Here is a 7,369-nt window from a genome sequence, read left to right on the forward strand (position 1 = left end):
GGCTCATTTTCTTTTTTACCCCAGATCCCACTTTTTTACCCAGAAAATCCCACTCTGGATTCATATAAATAAGGACATGAATCAGACAAGTATCTAGACCAAACATGCTTTCAACAAGATGACTCCCATTGACTTTGTTACAAGGGAGTCAATAATCAGATTTAATGTCACTGAGCCACATTGTCTCTGGTGCATTTCCACAAACACCTGTACTGAGCTCTTAAACACTTGTCTATGGACCAATATGGTGTATTTCTGCTTCTGACTAATCCCTTGCTCCCTTTTTGCACAGATACGTAAATTTGCAGCAAACTGGAACTGGTTGGATGAGGGAGCTCCCTGCTTTCCCTGCACCTGCTGGTAACCAACACTGGAGGAAATGTGTCTGTGATACTCTCCAAGGCAACATTTGTCCTTGTGTCAGAAGCCAGCTCAAGCCCTACACACTGTTCAAGGGATTTACCCAGGACAGCGGTGTGGCTGTGCATTGTTCTCAGCAGAAAGGTAGATTTCTGCTATTTCTCCTTTCTTCTCATAATCATTCCAGGCTAACAGAAGGAATATCATACAGGTTTTGGAAAAGTGATGAACACTGATGATATCACTCAGGAAACTTTTCTTGAAGTCAAATCTTTGTAAAATTACAACTGCCCAGATTAAAGCCTGAACCTAAATTGGCAGGTGCCTGATTGAGGAATAGTATATACGTTATCTGATTTGAGACTATGTAGCTCCAAGGAGTTCTTTAAAGAGAGATAAATCATTAATCCCCACAATCAGTTCAGAGCAGCCAGAAAAGAAGATAAAGTTCTCGTGTCTTTGTGCCACATATACCTCCAGGCATCTTCTAACAGATTTCTCTGCAGTTTGAATTCAGCTCTCTACTTCAGAGTTGGAGACACACAGGGAAGCTGTGTTTGAAAGCAAAGAAAATAGCTGAAAACTCTCAAGAGATATAAGTTAAAATGGATGGTGGTGTGATGGGGGAAATTTATTTGCAAGCATGATGTCATATTTTTTCTCAGATACCCATTAAGAGTATACACAATACCTGGATGACTTAACCTATGACCATTATTTATTGTAACCTACGTTTTCCCCAGAGTGAATGCCTGAATTCGAATCTTCCATTAATGGCTAAGTGCACTTCTGGGAAGGGTAAACAGAACAGCAAAGGCCTGGATCCGCAGGCAAGAAGCACACAGAAATCAAAACCAGGAAGAAGAAAAGTGGCTTTAAGTGTCCTCTTTGCTCCCTGAGCCTGGACAGGCTGTGTAAGGCTGGCCCCAGTGGAAATGAGAAGACCCTGCAGCTTGCTCATTCTACTCATAGTTTGCTTCAATCTTTTCCTTTTTACTGTGGAATAAAGAGCCCATTTTCAGGCACTGGGGAGAAAAACATTCACCCAGGAATGGCTCCAGCACAGTGATCTGTGCAATGCAGCGATTTGCCACACAGCATCTTTGATGCAGAATTACTGTGATGATCAAAGGAAGTTTAATCAGCTCAGTGGTTTGTAAGTGTTTGCAGCCCCTTCTGCCCGCCTGCCACTGGCCAGGATGTCTCCTTCACTTTGGACAGCAATGATGCAGTGAAAACCAATAATAGCTCTGTGGCCAGCCTTCCCCCAGGCATGTTTTCACCCTCATCCTTCAATGAGAGGACAGATGGAGAGACATTGCCAAGTCTACCCATTGAAGGAAGGACTTCTGAGGGAAGGTCATCTTTTCTATCTGTTCCCTGCCCCATGAAACCTCTGAATGAACTCAGAAGATTTTCAGAAACATTTGGAAGTGTCTGCCTATGAACTGAAGCATGGCCTACCAGCATCATACAAGGCTGTTGTTTTGGCTGCTGACCCCAAGCACAAAGCACAGCTGATTTTGGAGCCATGATGGTGATTCTCTGACACGTAAATATCTTGCTGTGAGCAGCTCCTCTGGCTCCATTCTCATTTTATGACGGTCAGACACTGTGGAGCTCCCTGGGGAAAAAGCAAGTGTACTGTGCTGCTGAATCTCACAAACCCACAGTTTTCAGTGTTAAAACTGTTGGACTTTGAAGCTAAATCCAGATGAATGCTTCTGAGGAGGAAAGCAGATCCTTTTAGTGTCTGAACCATTAAGCTGTACTTAAAAGAATGAGGGAAAGGTCTCAAAAGTCTTGTTTAATTCAAGCTGCTGTTCTAGATTTCATTCCTCCCCCAGCTGGTATTTCCCACTCTGCAAGACACAGGGGAAAGCTAAGGCATTATTAAATGGGATTTCTCTGAAAGAGAAATCTTTAAGCTCTGCTATGGTGTTAGAAGCAGGGGTGGCTGGGGGACCTGCATGACTGGTACCTGCTCAGGAGTGTGTTCTGTGCAGACAGTCCTGGGGAGTGAAGAGCAGAGAGGCTGCCATTCCATAAATCTGCCTCTGCTATATCCAAGACAAATCTAATTTAAGCTTTATTTTTGAGGATTTAAGCGAGGAAAAGCCTTGTCCTTGTTTTCTGCACAAGAGGTAAGCTTCCAGCAGCTGGAGCTGCTGGCCATGGAGCAGTTACAGTAACTAATCCACTATTGCTGAAAAGTAACTTATTAATTTGACTGTCAAATCACAGATTTCTTTCAGAGTCCCTTTCTCCCATTGCCAGTATTGAATAGGCAGGTTCCCACATTAAGTTTCTGAGTTGCTGTCATTTGCAGCAGTTCATCTATTCCAACTCTTACCCCTTAAACTCTTTTGGACTGAAACAACTGTAAGCTCTTTGCAGTTCATTCATTGGGGCTCTCACTCTGGCAGAGTATCAGACTGATGCCAGGATAGCCACGGCCTTGGGATTTTTTTAAGGACGTTTAGTTCCTGCCATCTGTCTGTTGGCTCAACTCTAAGAAATTTAGATTGTGCTGCCTTCCCAAAGTTGTTTTTTCCCCCTTGGACTGCTGTCAGGATATGCAATCTGTCTCTGTGAGTGTTCCACTGAGACTGCACTTGAGATGTGATTAAATGCCTCCAATTCTTACATGTGTTACTTCATTTCTTAAGACCAGGTGATGATAATGACACATTTATGATGCACGTCACTTTAAAGGCAATGAGTACAAAGAGGTTCCAACCTTCTAATGCAGACTTAGTGCATTTTAGGAACAGTGTAACAACATTTTCTATGCTATTCCCTCATTTTGGCCTATTAGACCAGCTTGTTTGGTCTAGCTGAGGTGTGAGATGAATGATTAGTTTTTGTGCTGCCACTAATCCGGGCTTTCCACAGAGGGGCCATTTCACTCAGCAGTGCAGGCATTGAGGAAGAAGTGGGGGTAGCTGCACTGCTTCTTGGTTGTGTGTAATTTAGTTAAACCTCACTTTATTTTCCATATTTATTTTCCTCCAAGATGTTTTGGGAGGAGCTGGTATTTCTGTGATGCTCAGTACCCCTCCCCATAAGCCTGTTTTTGCCAAAGTGTTAGACAGCCAGCTGGACTTTAGTAACACTGAGAGACAAACTTCAAAGCCAGTGCCATAAGTACCTGATCCATTTGGATGCTGAGCATTTGTACGTAATTCATTAAAGGTTTAAACCTAGAAGTGGTTCATAAATGATTCCCATGAGAACAGGAAATCCCTACTAGAAGATGGGGTCAGAGGACACAAGTCTCCTTACGTGACCTGTTCATATGAAATTTCTGCTTTTGTCGAATTTGGGGTACATATTTTGTAGTCCAGTTTTCAGATATGACTGTTAAGAATGGAACATTCAGAGTGATAAATCTGAAAGTATAGCAGATTCCATCTGTTTTGGTAAATAGGTTATGAGCCCATCAATGTTTACATTATGATTTTAGACTCAGCTTGAGGGCCCACCTAGGCTTAGATTAGACCTTTTATCTTACAAGGTTTATTTATTTTAAAGACCTTAAAAATATTACATTGATAGTGTGTTTCTAGATATAACCCATACAAAAGAGACATTTAGTTTATAGAATGAAAAAATAAAACTCTAAAAATGTGGGAGTGCAGCTGGTTAATCTCTGTGTTCTTGTCTAATTGACAGTTTAAAAAAAATACTGTCTTAATTAGAAAATACAATGCCTGCTTTAACAAAACACATCTTCACAGTCCTACTTGATTGCAGGGCTCACATTTTATCTATATAGCTGAAATCCAACTAAATGATCTTTGTTTTTAGCTGACTGCAGTGCTTTTGCAAAGAATGATGATAAATCTGCAACAGACAAAAACTAGATGTTTTCAGTTGCAATAAAAATTAGTTATTTTTTAAAGTGAGAATAACAACAAAGAGGCACAGATTAGACAATGTACGATTTAGCTAAATTTAGGGTTACAACAGTTCTCTTGCCTTCAGCCAGTATAATGAATAATTTAGAGCCAAATTTAGGGGCACTCCAGGACTAAAGTATTGCACTATCTAATTTCTGTTGTTCCTCTGAAGTGTAAGCAGCAAGCTTATTAAATATGAATGGAGTAATCAGACAAATTCTATGACTGTGTGCATGAGCTTCTCATTAATGATTCACAATGAAGCATCATGAAAGACTAAATAGACTGCACTGGATTTAAAAGTAATAAATATACTCCAGAAACAAAGTAATTTAATGACCTTCCTATGAACGATGGGGCTTAAAGCAAAAGGATGCTCCAGCAGAGTATCCTCATCGAAGCTCTAACTCGAGCAGATCATCTTTTGCACATCCCTCTTGATTATCTTCTTTCAAAACACCCTGCCATGGTAGCCCCATTTAGTGCCTCTTTTAAATGCTGTGTTTATACCCTGGTAAGCTCAGCCACCACAGCCTGCCATGATTTCACCCCTACACAGGGAGATTGCTGTAAACTTCTCCTTAGTAGGACAGAGCACGTACCTTCAAGCCAAGTTAGCAATTAGGGCATGATTTTGAGCATCCTTTACCTCTCACTGACTTCAACAGATAGCACTCCTGGGATCAAGCTCTTCAGCTGTGTAAGTGAATACTGCTTCAAAGGGAAATTCTGAGCTAAAAGAAAAATATACTTTGGCCTTTTTTCAGCTTTCTAGGAAGGGGTTTTCAACATCTAACAGACGAAAAGGTTCTTTAGCTTATTTTTGTATGTCTGAGATTAGATGCACTGATGTTCCTTTCAGAAGTGGGATATGAATCAGGATACCAGAACAGCAATTCCTTCCTTCATCAAACAGTTTAAACAGAGATTCAAATTAAACAAAAACAGTTAAAACTGACTGACTTTCTAGTTGTTATCAGATTTATAATTCTAGTAAATTGGTTTTTTCCTAAACAAAAATATGTCTGAATAAACTTCCATTATTACTTCCCCACAGTGATTACTACAAACCCCAGACTTTCTCTTTGTCTAGCTGTCTAGACAATATCCTTAGAAATCCTGCAAGATAAAATAGCCAAAGAAAGAATGATAAAAATACATGAAAACCTGGAAGAGATGTCAGAAAACTGAGAAATACTTGACTCCACTTTACTTTCCTATTTCAAAGAAAAGTATAGGTCTTCAGATATGACAGGCAAAAATATAGTCTCAGGGTGCTCATTGTGCATGATCAAGATATGGGATGGGATAAGCCAGACTGAGTGGAATATTGATTTAGGTATGTGTGCTGGTCAAAATATTTATTACTTTGTTCACACAGACATGATAAATATGGAACATAATTTTAATGATTGCAACCCAGAATAGAAAAGCAGAACTCATCAACTTTTTGATCTCCTTGTTTTTAACAAGGTACCTGTAAAATCAGTCTTTCTTCTCGCTGCAATTTTAAGTGCAACTTTATGAAAATAAAAAGCAGGCATTATCAATTTAATCCTACAGCTGGCAATTAGCATCTTTACAGACTCTGAAGCCTAAACAATTAAAAGTTGAATAATTTATGGCAAATGGAACCATTTCTGTCAACAGTATTATAACATGCATTTGAAGTAACACTTCACTGCCTGGAGCTGCTCGATGATTGATCCTGGAGTTCTCATTAGTGATGCAATTGCTGCCCCTGCCCCTGGGCAATGGCTACTTTCGTTTACCTGCACTTCTGAATTAATTGTAACTAATTCGTGGTAACTCGCGCTTATTCAGGGTGAGATTGTGACAATAAAAGGGGGTGGAGGAAGTGTGCTATGGCACATGCCAGCAGGGTATCTTCCAGGCCAAACCTGCTGGAATGGCCACTGACTCCTCTGGCCAGGGAACACAACAGGCACTTCCTCAGCTCCAGTTTCATTCTTGGGACAATGGACAGCAAATTCACAGCTTTGATTTTCTTATCCTAGGTAGTTGCTGGTGATGTTTACAAGCCTCTCACAGCAAAGATGTTTAGCTGGGCAGACAGTAGGAAGCTGCTGCAAGGGGTGAATGATCAAGCAGATGAATATGGGAACTGTCTTTCTTTGAAAGAGGGCCAAAAGGATTGAATACTTAGAGGGAATACAACACCAAAAAGGTGGCTTGGTAAAACTGCCACGTTAGTCAGGGTGAGAAAGTCCAGTTTGTGCCCATGTGTGGGATGACTGTTGAGGGGATATCTCTGGAGAGATTTGTTCATTGAGGTCATGTCTGAGGGGTGGTCATCTACTTATGATCCCACTCTTCTTGGCAGGAAGAACCTGAGATGCTTAACCATTGCCCTTTGCAGGGTTTCTGGACAGCTCTTCCTCTTCAGTGCGAGGAGAGAGATTTCTTTCTTCTTATGAGCATATGGGTAGAGCAGAGCTTTTAAGCAATTGTTACATTTTGGGCTGTAATTCATGCACCCTCATGTGGAGTGAACTTTCATCTCTGTGCTTCCTCTGCCTGCCTTTTGCAGAAATGCTTTTCAGCTGCTTCACTTCCTTGCTGGGAGTCACCCAGGGCAGGCTGCTCTCAGGAAGAGTGTGAAGGCTTGGCAGTCTGGGAGGAAAGACTTATTAAAAAAATAATGGTGTGTGATATCCTACTTCTGCAGAGAACTATTCTTTCCCCCAATAATATCATTTGTGTTTGTCGCCCTAAGAGCATCTATGAAGTGGAAGATGGAGGATGCAGGGAGAAAGAGAAGAGCTATCAGGGATCAGGCAGCTTCCCTTGCAATGCCTGAAAGTATCAGGCAGTCAGGAAGTGTGGTGAGGGCCAGGGACACTGCAACCATCTGTGCCCTGCTCTGTTAATGATGCTACATGAACTTACAGGTGCAGAAAGAGGCTCGAGAGCTCTGCCCAGGAGGTCAAGCTTTGCACCTCATAAAGAGATCAAAAAAGTAAATTGGGTGTTAAGAATTTTGGGAAGGAACATAAATCACAACAGAAGGTCCTGCTATAAAGCCAGAGCATGGCCAGATTTTAACTGCTTAGTAAAATACTGGCCACCCCACATCAAGAAGGATG

This window comes from Corvus kubaryi, unplaced genomic scaffold (genome assembly GCF_017639235.1).
Source record: "Corvus kubaryi isolate FWS band 111438036 unplaced genomic scaffold, C.kubaryi_AGA036_p1.0 138, whole genome shotgun sequence".
In the NCBI taxonomy this organism is placed as follows: Eukaryota; Metazoa; Chordata; class Aves; order Passeriformes; family Corvidae; genus Corvus; species Corvus kubaryi.